The 17839-nt window shown below is 42.0% G+C and overlaps 1 protein-coding gene across 4 annotated transcripts in view; it reads left to right on the top strand.

Moving 5' to 3' along the window:
• MB21D2 (Mab-21 domain containing 2) overlaps nt 1-17839 on the top strand; it is a 109316-nt gene that overhangs the window by 84907 nt on the left and 6570 nt on the right. The window contains exon 1 of one of the 4 annotated variants that reach the window (XM_023623503.2): nt 6260-6373. The exons of the other annotated variants lie outside the window; for them this stretch is intronic. The gene's annotated coding sequence lies outside the window, so the exon portion shown is untranslated. Of the gene's footprint in view, nt 1-6259; nt 6374-17839 lie in introns of those variants that run through there. 4 annotated transcript variants of the gene reach the window in all.

Raw genomic sequence — 17839 nt, 5'->3', positions numbered from 1 at the left:
GGCATTCGTAATGTCTTTGTTTTCTTTTTTTCCATCTCTTCCTTAGCACTCATGCATTTTAGAGAGTTCATCCGTCTGAAGAGTCTGTATTTGCATGTGTTGGGGAGCCTGTGCTTTACAGTTGTTAGCTCTGACTTGCTACCAATTCCTCTTAGTACATCTCCATCTCTTTTCCCTCCACTCAGAAACACACGCACTCTTTTTCTGTTTGGACTCCTGAAAGTGAGCAAAAGCATGAAAGACCATCTTGTCCAATCAGCTCACTTGCTAGGGAGCAAACAGCCTGCAGAGGGAAGTGACAGCCTCTCTTAGGGAGCACCAGGGCTGTGCCCTGGGTGTCCTGCTTTGGGTTCAGGGCTCAGAGCCACAGCTTCTCCCCCGAGCACCAGCTCCAGGGCTGGAGGGTCTGCTCTCCAAGCTGCCTGCACTTCCACAGGCTCCTGCCCTGCCTTGAATGTGTGGAAAGGGGCAGAGATAGTCCAATGAGCTGGGGAAAGTTGGGAAGAAGTGAAGCCCTTTTAGACAGCTTTGGAATGATTAGAGCAGGGAATTGGGGACCCCCCAACAGCGTTCTGTATGGAGTAGCTCTTTTGTAAGCACTGATTTATTTTTCTGCTGAAGGCCAGCCTCAGGCAGAATTGGGAAATAGCCAGCTTGATATGATGCAGTGATTTTTCAAACTCTTTTTTCCTCCCTTTTAAAACTGCAGGACTCTTACTTCAAGTAGGAGAGGCATCAGAGGAGCCCGATATGTAAAACAGATGAAAGTGGCTGCAGTGGGGTGGGAGGCCCGGGTTCTGCCCTTTTGGGGTGCTCAGTCTTTCCTCCACTCATTACTGGACTCCATGGGAGGCTTGGCTCCTGGGGCCCCTTGGCTCTCCTTAATGCTTCATTTGGAAGCCACCATTGCGGTGAAAAGCCAGTGTCGGACTCGGGTGACCCTGTGTTAGTCACCATAGACAAATCCCTTAACCACTAACCTGACTTTCTTTTCTTGTAAATTGAGAATAAAGCATCAAACTGGAAGATTTTTGCATGTAAATATTAAGTGAGATAACATATCATATACTAGGTTCACAGCAGATTCTCTATAAACATTGACTCCCACCTCTCTTTTTATCTTGTTTTTTTTCCCCTTTCCCCTTATGCCTTTTCCCTTTAGATGTCCCCTCCTTCTTAAGAAACCCAGAGATCTCTTGCTCCAGCACTGGCCAGACAGGCTTAGCTCTCCAAGAAAACTATGAATCACTTCTATTCTAGTGTCAGCTCAGGTCAGCTCTGTCCTCCCCAGGAGTTCCATGATGCTTCCAGATTCTGGCAGAAGAACTTGATCACTGCCTCTCTGATTTTCAGTTAACTGAGAGCTGGCTTCAACAATTGACATTCAAGGGAATTGTATTGAGGGGTTTCCTGATCGTTCTTCTTCCGACCAGCAGTCTGACTTCTCTGTCCCTGCTCCAGCACTAATCTAGGCATTTATGTGACAGTACTATGTACACATTCCTTAAAATCCTTGTGTTCTGCAAAATAGCATTCTAAACACAACAGGGCTTACAGGAAAATTAGGGTTATGAGCAGATCGCTCAAAACCTATTTGACTTTGTAACCAGGACATTAATAAAAGCAATAACAATACTGAAAAATAAATATCGCTCTAATATAGGACTTTACCTATAAAAAAAGATTGAAGGTGGCTTGATTAAAAAGGGTTGTAAGGAAGGGATAAAGTCATCGAATTTTGGAGACAAGGATGAAATGCGCTAAAGTCATAGAAAACAATTAAAAAGAAGCATTTCCGTGACAGACCACATGCCAATCTGAGCCAAGAGGAATGTGAGTGTTAATTGGGTTGCTGCTTTCTGCTGTGATTGAGGACATTTTGTTGAGTTGCTATTCCTTGGTTTTACAAAATATTCACATTCTGGGAAAATTGCATATGAATTAACACTACTTTTTATTGTGTGACATAATTTTACTGTTTGCCAGCCCTAGACAAGCTAGTTCATATTACAGTGACACGTTCTGCGTCAGGACAGCCCATTTCTAGATCTCAAGAGCCTGATCCCCCGAGTTCTCTGTCTAGTGAGTAAGGCTCCATCTCTGTCCTGAAAACACTCGTGGTCTTGTGTGAGATGTGGGAATGAACTCAAATAGCTGCAATGCCAGTCACACAGAAATCTCAGAACATGTCTGGTTAATCAGGAAATAATATGCCCGATTGTGAGGGGTTAGGAGGCAAAAGCTTTTAGAAGGAGTAGAATTGTCAGGATGTCAATGGGCAAGGATGGAGAGCAAAAAGAGAATGAAGAAAGGCATGGCAGCTGGAAAGCACGGGGCTGCTTGGGTACCAGCATGGTTTGGGGGCTTCACTTTGGGGCTGGAGCCACTGAGGAATATAAGGGGGCAGTAAGACAAGGTTGACGTGGAGGTTGGCCTCAGAATATGGGAGGCCTTGACTGAAGGGATGGGGGCGCCATCAAAGGCTTTGAGCAGGCGAGTGATGTAATCAGAGCCGACCTTTTAGAAGCCCCTTTTGGCAGCTTATGCTGGGTGATGGTGGTGGGGAGTGGTGTCCGGTTAAGAGGTGTTGCACTTGTCCCTGTGAGAGATATGAGGGCCTGAGCTTGACTGTGACAGTGACACACAGTGGCAGTGGGATGCGTGGAGATGGCGTGACACAACAGACATTTTAGAGACAGAATCTCAAGCGTTTGTCAGCTAAATGGATGGTACAGGGCTCTGGTGGTACCTGTCTAATAATGACAAATTTACTGTTTTGGGGAATGATAGCCAATTTGGAGCGTGGTTTTGGAATGTTTGAGAGCTCATGCTGAGGGCCGGCAGGGGCTGGGGCACACCTGGATTCTACAACTGGTCTATACTGAAGTGGGGGCAAAGCTTGTGACTCACAGGTTACCTACCACTGGGTGATCCATGCAGACAGAATAAACGAGTTGCCCTCAGCTCTGGGAGAGCAGATGGTGTTCCCTCTACTGGGACCTACCCCCCTGCCCTGAGCCCCACTCCCTGCTCGTGTTCTGATCATAGGACTAGAGCATTTTTAAGTTTGAAAGACCTTAGAGATCATCTTATCTCTAAACCCTTTGCTGGATAGAAAACTGGGGCCCAGAAAGGTCACATGTATGCCCAGGGTATGTCAGAGGCAGAAGGCAGACTAGAACCTGGAACTGTCACTTACCAATCGTCAGAAAGTCTTTAAGTAATGGCTGTGTATTAGAGTTCTCCAGAGAATCAGAACTAACAAGTTGTAAAAGGAGATTTATTATGAGGAATTGGTTCATGCCATTATGGAGGCTGAGAAGTCCCACTATCTGCCGTCTGCAAGCTGGAGACCCAGGGAAGCTGGCAGTGTAATTTGGTCCAAGTCCAAAGGCCTGAGAACCAGCAGAGCTGATGATGTAAATCCCAGTCCAAGGGTGGAGAGGGGGAGAGGAAATGCCCTGCCTTGAACAATGAGGCGGACAAAAGGGGCAAATTCCTCCTTCCTCCAGTTTTTTGTTCTTCAGGCTCTTACTGGATTGGATGATGCCCACCCCCATGGAGAAGGGCAATCTGGTTTATTCAGTCCACCAGTTCAAATGCTCATCTCATATGGAAACACCCGCAGACACTCCCAGAAATACTTAGCCAGAACTCTGGGCATCCCCTGATGCAGTCATGTTGACAAATTAACTATCATAGGCTGTTTGAAATTGTTGATCAGGATACTTTGTTCTTACAGAGCATCTTCTAGTTTATCAAAGTTTTAGTTAACCCGTTTCCTCTTTTGACCCTCATTTGACCTCATTGGTGGACAGACGTTGTTCCTCTTTCCAGGTGAGCAAAAGAGGCACGACAGGTAATGAGCCTTCCCCATCACGTAGAGAATTAATGGAGGATCAGGCCCAGAGCCTAGGTTTCGTCTTCTGGTTCCACTTTCTTTCCTACAGTTTGATTGTAAATCCTGTAGCTGTACTAAAACAGTGCTTCTCAAAATGTGCTCTGTGCACCAGGAGTGTCAGCGTCACCTGGGAACTTGTTAGAAATGCAGATTCTCGGGTCCTACACCAGACCTACTAAATCAGAAACTCTGGGAGCCGAGGCCCAGCAATCTGTGTTTTAATAATTTCTCCAGATGATTCAGAACACTAGTTAGAGAACCACTGTGGCAACAAGACAGAATCCGTTCAGTATCCAGGATTTCACTGCATTTTGCTCGTATATCAAATTCATCAAAGAACATAAAAGATGGTATTAAGCTAAAACTGACCATGAAAGTCAGTACATCTGTCTTTTTCTCTTCCTCTCTTTTCCCCTTCCTCCATCACTGCTACCACCCAGGAACTTTGTGATAACTTTTCACTGAAAATATTTTCCGTCTGTTACAAAACTGGCAAAGTTGTCATGAGCTCTCCTTCATTGCACCCACGTTACTTGACACTTACAAAGCCTGAGAAAACCAAAATCAAAAGAAAAAAAACAAGAAGAGAGGAAGGGAGATGGTTGAATAGACACTAGAACATTTCTTTTTTTAAGAAAAAGGCACGTGCCCAAATAACAAGATAAAAACCAGTATTATTAACTGACCTGGAGAAATGTGAACAGAATGCTGTTTTAAAAAGAAAATTGCATTTTCTCAACATCAGCAAAGTTCCAGAAACTGTATTGGGAGGTTTTATGTAACTGTTTCAGTCAAGTCTCATAACAGCCTTGTGAAAGAGGTGGTATTATCCTCATTTTCTAAAAATGAGGAAACTAAAGTTTCAGAAGTCAAGTAACTTCTATGTCACACAGCTAATAAGTCATAAAGCTAGGGTTCACGTTCAAGCTTTTCTGTACCGTAAATTCATCATCTCTCCACCACATCAACAGTTATCTCTTAGGGGCATCCTTCTTTTCCATATGGCTTTTTCATCCTAACGCTGTGGAATTGTAGCAGTGGACAGACGACGTCCCACCGTTTCAGTAGGATTGCTGCAGACAGCATGTGGGCATCTGGGATTCCCCGGCGAGAAGCACTGTTTCTGAAATGCATTTCTGCACACTTTGAAAGCATATCAGTAAGGCCAGGTATGAATTTTAAAATTTTATATCCACCCTTCGGGCCTTTTTCCTCTCTTACTTTTTTGGTTGGAGCCTGTCCAACACTGTAAAGAAAAATTAGGAAGAACCGACCTCTAGTGGAAACACTGAGAACTTCATATGGTTTTGCAGGAGGGTTTCTCCCCAAACCGCTCCCCTGCTCCCTTTTGAAATGGAATTATGGAATTTTTCAGCTGAAAGTTACTCTCATGATAAGAGTTGGGTCTGTGCAAAATATCGTTTTTATCACTATCTTAAAAAAAAGATTTCTTGGGGCCAGCCCCGTGGTGTACTGGTTAAGTTCATGTGCTCCGCTTCAGTGGCCTGGGGTTCGCTGGTTTGGATCCCAGGTGCGCACCTACACACTGCTCATCAAGCCATGCTGTGGCAGCATCCCACAACAAAATAGAGGAAGATTGGCACAGATGTTACTCAGGGACAGTCTTCCTCAAGCAAAAAGAGAAAGATTGGTCACAGATGTTAGCTCAGGGCCAATCTTCCTCACTAAAAAAAAAAAAAAGATTTCTGCATCTCACAATCACACTACCCTTGGGTTTGAGTCCTTTAATGGCCTTTCTCAAGCAGGCACCATCTTTTAAAAGAATGCTTGTTACTTAGTCTTTTTCCCACTTCACTATAAAAACCTAATCTGACTGGATTTTTGGAAGGGACACAGTATGAATATGGGTTTTTATATTTAATCCATTGTATCTAAATTCACCTGCAGGACAGTTGATAGCTTTGGACATTGTATACTTCTATTCAAACTGTGTGATCTTTGGTTCCACAAGCTGAGCTGTAATTGTGCCCATCACCACAGGTTCATTGCTTGGCTGCCAAGCCAGCTGCGCTGCTGATGCTCACTGACCCACATACGTGCTTCCGAGTGAGCGGTGCTGTGTGTGCAAGTGCCCTTAAGGACTCTTGGTTGATTACACAATTGCTTTGTCCACACTTAAGAGCGAAGAGAGGACAAAAATCAGCCGCTCTCTGATGAGTGGAGGGATAGACGGTGTGGAAAAAATAACTGGCAGAAATCTAGCAAAAATGGATCTTTTTCATTCAAAGCCAAGTGAATAACTGGGAGGTTGGAGACGTAAACGAGTCCCCCAGTTGCGAGGAATGAGAGATGTCGTATCTTTCCTGAATCTCAATTCCTGTCACGTTTTCAGAAGACCCACCAAAGTTGTGTCTTTCCTGACTTGAAGAATAGTTCGTCTCATTTCTTCAAGATTTTAGAGAATTGCTGGTACCATGAACTTCTTCCTCTGACTTGACAGCTTTGCTTTTCGTGAGTCCATGCAATTAAACTTTCTGCTTTGAAATCGAGGGCGCGACCAGACAGTCTCAGTTTTTAAAAGCATTTCAGTATTGCTAGTGTAAAACATGGGTGTCTCCTTGGAGATTATGCTTCTTCCTTCTAGGGTGGGACGCGGGGACTGGAACTCTCTCAGATGCCTTAGACCCCTTGGTTAGAGACCCACGTGTAGAGTGGAAAGAGCCCTTGACTGAGGATCAGGACTTTGGATTCTATTCCCAGCACCTGTGTCAGGTGCTGTGCTGTGTCACCTTTGCCCTTTGGACCTCAGCACCCTGATCTGTACCATGACAGTGGGAGGACATAACCTTGAGAGTTGTGTCCTCAATAATCTATGATTCATTCATTATTTGTGTGGGAAACAATATATGACTTAAACTTCATCCTCTGGAATCCAAAAGTTATGGAATTAACAACTGATTCAAACATCCTTCAACCCAATAAAGTTAAAAAACAAAACCAAAACCCTTTTACATCTCCCTTAATAACCACCATTTTGGTTCACAATTTCTCGCTACAATATTGAATTCCCCTTTTCCTCCCCACACCACTGACTTTTGCTCCGTTTTTTGACGGTTGGAGGAAAACTAGGAGAAAGCAGCCATCTCTCAAAGGATCGCTTTCTCACTTCAGCATTAAGAGCCTCGCTTTTTGACTTTCTCTCTGACTTTTCTTCTTTGTTGTGCAAACGTGGATTTAAAAACACTGCCACAGTTTGACCCTCTTTCAAATGATCTGCTCATGCGTTTAAACTGCAAATTTCAACCTCACACAGGGCTTAGCCTGGTTGTTTTTTAAGTCTGACTTCTTTTGATGTGAACTTTTCCAAGCTCAAACACTAAACTATGTTTTCACCCAGATACTGAAAGTAATTATCAGGTAGTCAGTTGTGGCTCAGAGGCAGTTTCTGCTCTTTAATAGTCTGTCCTTACTTTTTTTCCCTGAAAACATTTATTTGATCCTTCGTCCTTCCTTAAATTACAGGTATGCATGTAGTCGTACTAATCTGAACTTTTGTGTGGGACATTCCAGCTTTATACAATGGCGAAACTTTGAAGATGTGTTCACAGACTTGTTATTTTTTGAAATAGCAGATTTTTAGGATGTTCCTACTTTGTTTCTCGGAAACGTGATTGAGGATATTCATATTTGAAATAACACTTATTTCAATCAAGATACTGACAATACAGGCAAGGAGGTCATCATTATTAATATATTAGGTATTACAACAATGAACTATATGGAAAAGTAATTAGTAACTATTAGGTATCTAATTATTTGAAGCTTAAAGAAAAGTTATTTTCAGCGGCTGGCCCGGTGGCGCAGCGGTTAAGTTCGCGTGCTCCACTTTTCGGCGGCCCCGGGGTTCACAGGTTCAGATCCCAGGCACTGACCTATGCACCACTCATCAAGCCATGCTGTAGTAGGCATCCCACATATAAGGTAGAGGAAGATGGGCATGGATGTTAGCTCAGGGCTAATCTTCCTCAAAAAAAAAAAGAAAGAGAAGTTATTTTCTAGGAATGATGTGTGTTCATTTAGATGGTGTAGATAAGGAAAGAGGGTATCTTATCAACAACCCAGTCAGTCCAGGCATAACAGAGACCTGTAGGTTTGTCCTCTATAAAATATTGCCCCAGCAGAGCAAGCTTTCCATTTTAAGCCCTTTCTTTCCCTTTCTGCTCCCCCTGCAGCAAACAATAACTTGGTACACAACCCAAATGACACACCCTTCCTTCCTTTGAAGTAATTGTGTGTGGTCAGACTAGTTTTTCATCTAGCTTAGGCCAAAGAACTATGTGGAGATTTTGTGCACTTATCTTGTGTAATCCCTTAGCCACCAAGAGCCTCAGTTTCCACAGCTGTGCAGTGAGAACTATAATACTCCACAGAATCACGGCCAGGAACAAATGAGAAAATGACTGCAGCCATTCTCTGGGAACTGCACAGCATCATACAGTGTAAAGCAAAGCTTATTTGCATTATTGATTGATTGGAGACAGGTTTAAAAATCAATTTCCTTTTTATTAATCATTTTGGTTCCTAAATCTTTTAGTGTATGTATTTATTTGTAGTGAGAATGAAACAGTTTTGCAGAAAGAGTGGTGCCTTACCTTCATAACATCAAAACTATTTCCTTTGCCTTCTATTGCCCTTATTCCTGACACCTGAAGCTTTATATGTGGGTTTTTTTCTATCTCAGCGACAGCAAATGAGAGCAGAAACTCTGTACCTTGTGACAAGGTCTTCAACATACTTTGAGAATCAGTTATCAACCATGTTGCCTGCCCAGGTGAAGCGTCTTTGAGTCTTGGCTCAACCTAGATGGAGCCTGTCAGCTTCTGAGTTACCAGATTTCCTGTGAGAGACCTGAAGGGACAGTCACTGACTGGTACCTGGGGGCAAAAAGGCCCCGGGGTGATGCTTTTAAGATAGAGGCTTAGCAAGGGGCTAAGACTCGATAAGACTCTTTCCCCAGAGCTTTCATTCTAAGATTTTATGACTTTGGATCCCAGCTAGAAGCTGTTAGTAAGTGAGTGGAAAGTGGGTGCCATCTCCTGGCTGTTGTTGGGAATTGCTTAGTAAGACGGAATCCATTTATTTACACAGCCTGTTTTTGTTCATCAAAGAAAACTGCACCATTACCATCTTTTTAAAAAATCAGGTATTAGACTTTGATCTTAGATCACAATGTAATTATATAGTAGTTTTATCTCCTAATCTCTGGCTGGGACTGTTGACTAAAAGTTGATGCTTTGGAAAATCTCCTAGAGTTAAATTATTCTTGGACGAGAAGAGATGGTCGTTACCATCTAGCTTATGGTCAGCTCATTAGCAGGCTCCTAGCTTCTCCCTTTCATCTCTTCTGAGTATGTCATATGATTCCCTGGCTTGCAGATATAGTGGTTCTGGAATCGCTCATCAATCTTAAGTATATCACCTGATGATTTTCATCCTGGAAGATTCCTGTAAACCCTATCTTTAGGCTGTCCCATCTGTTTATTCATTCAGTTGACATCTGTTGAGTTTCTGTTGTGTTATGTTAAGAGATACATGGGTTATCAGACAGAGGGACAGCAACAGGTCAACAAATAATTGATAATTGGTCTAAGCACTACACTAAAGAAAGTGTGGACAAAGGTCATTGAATGGAGAGAGGAAATATGTCATTTGGAATTTTTTCCATACAATTCAGAAGAGCAGAGGCAGATTAATCCCAAGTGGAGGCTGAAAGAGAAATGTTCTTTTGGTCTTCGAATTTGGCTTGAGACTCACATATGAAGAAGGCGGGTCCACTTGAATAAGTTTCCATTCTGAAGGTTGGTTCCTGCAGTAACCTGGAAGCTGGGCTTACCTACTTTTTTACTCTTTCTCTTCAAACCTTACTCCCCATTGTTTTCTTTGAAGATTGAGGAAGAAATGGCTGTGTCTAACTAATGTATGAATTTCATCTCTCTGAAGTTCTCTAGAATTGGAAGAGGCTTAGAATGTCCTTAGGGGAATGAGGAAAATTGAAATATCAACAAAGCAATAAATGAACAAGCCAGGTGCTCATTATGAATGCACTGGAAACAAGCTTGCTGATCGGAGAAAGCTGATGAACTCTTTTTGAGACTTGTGCTCACATCTCACTTTATAAAACACATGTACTAGATCTATAACTTAATTGTGGGAAAGAACAAGTAATTTATTGTCATCAGCTTATGCTTCTGTTCTCATGGCCAATTATGCGTCTGAGGTGGTGTGATTTCATCCAGAATTATTAACAGAGATGAACCTGTTTAGCACTGCTACACACACACACACACACACACACCCTTCCAGAAACAAGACCTACCTTGGTGTGGTAGTTCATCTGGGAGGTGACACTAAGAAGCACTAGTGAGGGGGTAGAACGACTGAAACATTGAAAAGAGAAGAGCCAATAAAGCGTCTGTTAATGAGCTGATGAGCAGATTAATCTTCTGGGACCCTCTGGGAAGGTGTGTAGAACCCATCTTAGAATTGTCTCACTGGAGTCTGGGGAAGCTGGGGCATTTGTCCACCGATTCCTATCCTCGGTTGTTGGAGGTTTGTCCCCGTGGTGTCAGTTCTCCACATTAACTTCCCTGCACTTCCTGGCAGTGCCAGAGCAGAGATGGCCCTCAGGCAGAGGAGCAGAATCACTGGCCTTGAAGAGGGAAGCTGCCAGCTTGCAGGAAACTGCCTACCATAGGTGCAAGGGCAGGGCAGGGCGGTGTGTCAACATTTCCTATGCATACGCAACATACTCATGTATTCACACATATTAGGAAAAAGATAAAGTCAAGTGAAGTCAATAATAATAGGAAATTATTAATTTTGTTCAGATATGAGAATGGTGGTTACAGTTTTAAAAAGGTCTTTGTCAGGTAAATATCTTGAAGTATTTATGGGTAAAATTATATGATATCTGGGATTTACTTTAAAATATCACAGCAAAAAAATGGGGATAAATGAAACAAGAATGGCAAACAATTGTTGAAGCTGTGTGATGGGTATATGGTGATTCATTCTACTATTATCTCTACTAAAGTATATGTTGAAAATTTCCAGAGTAAACTAATTTTAAGACAAGGTCTTTGCTAGCCAATGATAGTTTTAAAATCCTTTAGAGGGGACTTCTTTATGTTAATTGGGATCATTTTTGAGCTAATGTAGCAACTCTGAGTGTGTAGTGTAGATGTCAGCTATGGAGTTCCTTTTTAATCAACGGTGACATATTTTCTTAGGCTGCTGGGTCACAAAAAGGGTATCTCTTATTAAGGCTCATGGATACCAGTTGGTTGTTTGATTTGGGGGTTTGGGGGTTTTTTAGAGAGGGCGCAGAATTCTTCATGTTCTTTCTCCATGGCTCAGTGTGCCTGAGCTGAATTTTGCAGAGAGAAGAAATGCAACTAGGGTAAATTCTGCTCTGTCCACAGAGGAAAAAGACTTTCTGCTTCAGAACTCAGTAAGAGCTTCTGGCTTTGTAGTTAGTTTTTGGTTTGTTTGTTTGTTTGTTTGTTTGTTTTGGTCATGATGTTCCCAGCCACCCTCCATCCATCTCCTGGTCTCCCTAATCTAGTGGTAGAAATTTAGGGGATAGGACTTTAAAATTAAGGCTTTGCTGTTAAGTTAAAATAAGCAAATTAGACTGTGCCTGTGAATATATGGCAACATTCTCAGAGTTTGTTTTGGGGGTCTGAAAGAACTCCAAGGATGTTGTGATTAAAACACTTGTGGAATGCTCTTTGAGACTGTCTGAGAGTTAAGTATGCAACACAACACACGCAGACACACGCGTGCATGCACACATAGCTGTATGTCAGCACTAGATATTCATTTTTGTAAAAGTCATTTAAAATCAAGTCTTTTTTATGACCCTTTACCCATTTTGCTCATATACTTTATTCCCCTGGGATGGCTAAAATCAGCTTTTAATCTGCTTCAGAAATCATTTTACTCCAAAGTAGAATTTTTTTTATTTTTGGATGAGAAATAAGCTTCCACTAACTGTTTTTAATAGTGTTTTACATGGAAGTTTTAAAGGCCCAAAGATATTCAATTGTTTATTCTCTTAGGAGAACCCATTTAATGCTGGAAAGCAGTGTGGGATAGTGAAAGAGTATGGAATCAACTTGAATTTTGATCCCAGCTATTATGACCATGAACAGTTTATTGGACTGTTATTTATCTTGATTTCCTCATCTGTAAAATGAGGACAGTATCACCTACTTGAAAGTGCCAAGAGGAATGAACGAAATGACATAGGTGAAACATTCAGCCTACGCCTGAGTGCATAGTAGAGCCAATAAATACGTGCGCCCTTCTCAGAGAGCCCTTGACAGGAGATGTACCGACTTTGAAAATGTGCTCTAGAAAGTCAATCCTTCTTTTGCTATGAGGTGTGTTATTGCTAGTACTGGGCTGTTTCCTTGTAAATCAGCAGCGTTGGTTGGCGAATGTGACAGCAGCTAGGCTGCAGATTAGAAATGACACCGAGTAAACCAGATAAGGGGGAAGAGCAGCATCCAGCATTCAAGCCTAATGCTCCCTTGGATTTCTTACTGCCATTGTTACGGGGCCCACATTGGATGGCCGTAGGCGGCTACAGGAGTCTAAATTATAGTCTTCTGTCTTGAGTAGTAGGCTTTTGTGATGGGCAGCTATCTTGGAAGGCGTCTACACTCAGACTCCATTACAAGCGTGCATTTATAGTCTTAACCCCTGCCGAAGATTCTGATTGATCGTCTCTAGGGACAGGAAATATATGCCCTCCACAGGCAGCATTGGTAGAAAATTCTACCAGATGGACGAGTCTTCCATTTACAGATTAGACTGAATTTTTCTCTGTATACCTTCTACTTATTGGAATCATATAGGTAAAGTCCATTTTTTCTTTACCAGGACCACTCATCAAAGATGTGGAGGTGGATCTCATTGCTTTCTTGAGTTTTCTATTCTCCAGGCTAAACAATTTGCACTCCTCTCCTTCCTCCTCTGTGTTTTGGCTAGGACCTTTATTCATTTCCTTCAGTGTTATCTCAGCTTATACTTATATGTTCATTAGTGTGGGATTATTTGATTAGTGTGGGAGTTGTTCATGCTCTTATCAAATATTTCTGGCTCTCTGCCTTCCCAGCATGAGGCAGAATTGCACTTTTTCCCCTGGGGTTGGGTGGGACCATGTGACTAGTTTTGGCCAATGATTTGTGAATGAAATTGATGTATGTCGTTTCCAGGCCAGAATGTTTAGCTGCTGAAAAGAGATCCTCCAGGGCTCTCTTTTCTCCAGTAAAGTGATTATAAAATTCTAGATAAGGGCTGCTCTATCCAGTGGGGTCCTAGATTAAGGAAAGAAGAACCCCCAGCTAAGCCCTGATGGTCATGTAGGCTGAATGAAAAATCAGGCTTGGTGGTTTTAAGTCCCTGAGGTTTTAGGTTTGTTACTCAGCATAACCGCATCTATCCTGATTGATACGGTTATATCCGGCCTTCTCACTAAATGATAAGCATGATGCAGTGGAGACTGTGTGTTTGTCTTCACCTTTCTATCTTGAGTATCTCGCAGAGTACTTCCTCAGAGGAGGCATTAATACTTACGTGTTGCATGCATGAATAAATCAAACCTGAGTTTTGAATCCCATCTCTATCCTTGCAATTTCCTGGACTTGGCTTACTTCATTATACCTCTTCTAAAATGTATGCCTGTGCCCTTCCATCAAATCTGGCTTTCCAGTTTCAGAGTAATTAAGTAGTTTGCCTAAACATCCCCAAATGAGAAAGGAATGCAAACCACACTCGGCTGGGCCACAGGCAGAGGTGAATGGGGTACAGCTGGCTTAATTCTGAGCATCTCCATCACAAACTTAGTGCTTCTGCTGGAGATCAGGAGAGGGGTAATCTGGTCACCAGGGAAACATTTCTCTGTCCTTATGTAGCCATATGATACCATATTGGCATTACTCTTGCTTTCCACTTGCTTTTGTTTTTATTTTTAAAGAATAAGCTTTCTAAAGTGAGCAGTCTTGTAAATTGACAGTCCGTAGCTTTTGTGCCCTGTTGTGGCTGTGGGAAGCTGCTAGGTGGGGCTAATAAGACTCTCTTTTGAGTCTTGCCAGTAAGTTCTGGTTGGGAGAAACCATGAATTTTTAAACTCCCCTAAGGACTAAAAAGAAGGAAAAGGGCAGGACTTATTCGATGGGAAAAATATACTGATGACATATGTGCATGCACCTGCCCAGAACCCTCTGTTGATTGACTGCCAAGTAAGGACCAGACTACACGCTAAGTAATTTGGCGTGCATTTTCCTGTTTTATCCCCATTGCCACCCTACAAACTTTTAGTTGTTATTCTCTAATTTCTGAGCAACTGAGGCCCAGAGTAGTTAATTATGTTGGTCACAGATGAATGGGACTTGAATCCAGGCCTAACTCATGTTCATTCTGTTCAAAATAGCTTAGTAGAGCCTGGCCCCGTGGCCGAGTGGTTAAGTTTGCACGCTCCGCTGCAGGCGGCCCAGTGTTTCGTTGGTTTGAATCCTGGGCGCGGACATGGCATTGCTCATCAAACCACACTGAGGCAGCATCCTACATGCCACAACTAGAAGGACCCACAATGAAGAATATACAACTATGTACTGGGGGGCTTTGGGGAGAAAAAGGAAAAAAATAAAATCATTAAAAAAAAAATAGCTTAGTAGACTTGACCAAGCCCATCAATTTTTAGAACTTTGGTTTTAAGTTTTAAGAAGGAAAATTGAGATTAGAGAGGCTTTTCTTTTTTTTTCCACTTGACTTTTGGATTATTGGTAAGTGATTTTATAGGCATATGCTGGCAGTATTTCTTATTATATTGTGTAGTAAATTCCATGAGGGATGGGTTATGGTTAATGAGGTATTGGGGTTGACTGAAACAAACGATCCACTCAATGAGCAGTTGCCTCCTGATCCCAGGTCTGTATTAGCCACTGCAGTAATAAAACCTCAACTACCGGAGCTTGTAGAGTGTTGACTGTGATAGTGTCTTTCCTTTGCTGAGCCTCTTTGCCAATTACTGTGTCAAATGCTTTATATTGTTATCTCATTTAGGAGGGAAAATAAGCCATGAGTGCAGCCCACTATGGTAACAGGTGTAGAAAGTGTTAACATGAGAATGCAGGGCCAGGTACCATGGCCTAGTGGTTAAGTTCAGTATGCTCCACTTCGGTGGCCCAGGTTCAGTTCCCAGGCGCAGACCTACACCACACATCAGTGGCCATGCTGTGGCAGTGACCCACATACAAAATAGAAGAAGATTGGCGCAGATGTTAGCTCAGGGCGAATCTTCCTCAGCAAAAAACAACAACAAAAAAAGGAATTCAGATCAAGGCTTTCCATGGGGGTGCACAGATTGTTCATTGCATAGGACACGTATTCAAAGGGAACAAGGAAGGGCTGGAATCCAACCTGCCCTCTTATTGCCAAACTGTGTGCCTTGCCACATGATGGCATCCACCAGCGGAGGCATCCCTGGGCTGGCAGCAGTCAGGTGCAGCTCGGGGAGAGATGCTCCATTCCTTTCCTTTCATCTAACCTGCTGTGTATACCTAACAAATGCTTTAAATAGGTTCCCTTGTTTAGTTAAATCTTCAAAGTAACTGTGGAATAGGTGTGATTCGGCAAGTCCAGTTTTATGGGTGTTGGACAAGGGAAGAAGATACGGGGAAAATGAACTAAGTATCTACTGTGTGCGTAGACATTTCATATCAAGCCTTTAAGGGTGGTTTTATGGGGTGGGTTGTTTGTTTTAAAAAGATGGGGAATTGAAAGCTCAGAGGTTGAATAACTTGTCAGGCTTAAGTAGTGAATGACAAACCCAGGATTCAAACCCAAGCCTGCCTTATTCCGGCTCCATTGCTCTTGCACACGTATTTGTGTCAAAATGGGAAGAGATCGAGGATGACTTCTTTGAGGAGGCATCTTTTGAATCAGTCTTATTACTATATATATTTGGTCAATAGGTCGTTACGGTACATGAATTAATCAGTTTTCTAAAAGACTTAAACAAAATTATATGTAATTGTCTCAGAAATTATTCCAGATAAAACAGACTCTGACTTAGAAAACATATTGCTATCATTGTCGATATGAATGATCACGCAGCAGATTATTAAAAAACTAGGAAGCTCCATTGGGGTCTCACTTTTGTATTTCCTGTGTCTTACAGTCCATTTATTTAGGAATACTAATAGCTTCTTGCAAGACAGATCAAGTCCATTCTTCCTTGTGATAAATGTGGTTAGTCAGACACCTTCTGCTGCGTGTTCAAGGTCACACTAAAGCTTTGACCAACAAAAGCTCAAAGGTTGGCACCTTGCCTTGAGACCTCTGCTACTTTCCTTCTGAGCCGTTCTGCATCCATGTCAAGCCAGGTCACTGTCACAGGGAGAACAGTCTAGATGCCATTCTGACCTTCTCAACAAATGAGGGAATAAGACAGTGCTGTTACTCTGTCACTAGGGGTGTGTGACCTTGAATGACTTATTTCTCCTCTCTGAACCTCCATTTTTTCACCTATAAAGTAAGAGACTTCTTGGTTTCTGGCCATGAATGAAGGAGGAAATTGCTAAAAACCTTCCCAAAATTGGGGTCATTAAAAATTTTATAGATTGGTGACTTTTTAGAAGGTAGTGACCATGCTTGCTTCTCAGAATATTCCTCAGAATGTCAAGTAAGCGTGACAAAAACATGTGCTCCTTTGAAGCATAAATCGTAATATTTTTATAGGAAGGTTTTATATTATTTATTAACAACCAAGGAGACTGCTTGCCAAGGGGATATGTCAGAATCACAGAAGAACTTTGTCAACATAGTTCCATTCTGTACCCTTCCTACCGTTATGAATCACTGCAATAAGAAGGCACTGCTATTGGTGTGCCACGTGATTTGGGGTGAAAAAGAGAACTCTTTTTTTATGAAACAATGAATATTATTGAGATATTCAGGTCTTTTTTATCTACATAGAAATCTTTTTTATATGCATAAAGATGTATGAGATTTTCATTTGAATTCCATAGCATTAATTACAAGACATAAAAGTTTTACCTCTTTATAGATCTTTCTCCCTTCAACATAGGTAAGAGAGTTTTTTTTTTTTCTTTTAAGAATCTATGTAAGTACTGATTTCACTTACCTGCTTAGTATTTATTAAACTCTCTACTTGAGTTCTCATGTAGCTGCTGGAGTGGGACTGTGAAGATGGGAGAAGACAAAAAGTGATGCTTAGTTCTTGTGCTCAGGTGTTAACAATCTGGCATTATATGTCTGAGTGATGGAGGTTAGTTATTTGAATTCATTGGAATATGATGAAGTTTTATTTTCTAGAATAGAGGGGAGTAAGGGGCAGAGTTCCATTTTTCACTTGACATTCTAAGGATAATGAGCAAAGAACTTAGTGGATGACGTGGAACTCATTCCTTAAACTCGAGGCCCCAGTACCTACGTAAAAGATTAATATTAAGGTCTTCTTAAGTAGAAACTCAAAATAAACCAAAATCAAGGAATCAATTACAGGAAGGAAGACTGGAAAGCAGTTTTACTTTGTGTTTTTAGGAGCAAACATATGCCGAGCCTTCCAGGAAAAGAAGAGACCCACCCAGGGGAACAAGCTGCCTCTCCAGCCCTCCTTTTCTTTGCTGCTAATAACTTCAGTGGTGTGTGTGCTCATCTTCCTTTTGTTCCCACTCTGGCTTTGGATAATTTAAAAATAGACAGCCAAAATCACTTGGTCTTACCCTCCTGTAATTGCACAAAAACCCTCGGATTAATTCAGAGATGGTACTTGTTGGCACTGATGCCTACAGCCAAAGTATACAGTTGAAGTTTTTCCCCTCCTCTGTCTTTTTCCTTCTCAGCCCCTGGCTGTGCTTTAGTTGCATGGCAACCCATCTGCCATGA

This window comes from Equus caballus, chromosome 19, assembly GCF_041296265.1.
Source record: "Equus caballus isolate H_3958 breed thoroughbred chromosome 19, TB-T2T, whole genome shotgun sequence".
In the NCBI taxonomy this organism is placed as follows: Eukaryota; Metazoa; Chordata; class Mammalia; order Perissodactyla; family Equidae; genus Equus; species Equus caballus.
This window is presented reverse-complemented; position numbering and strand designations above follow the sequence as displayed.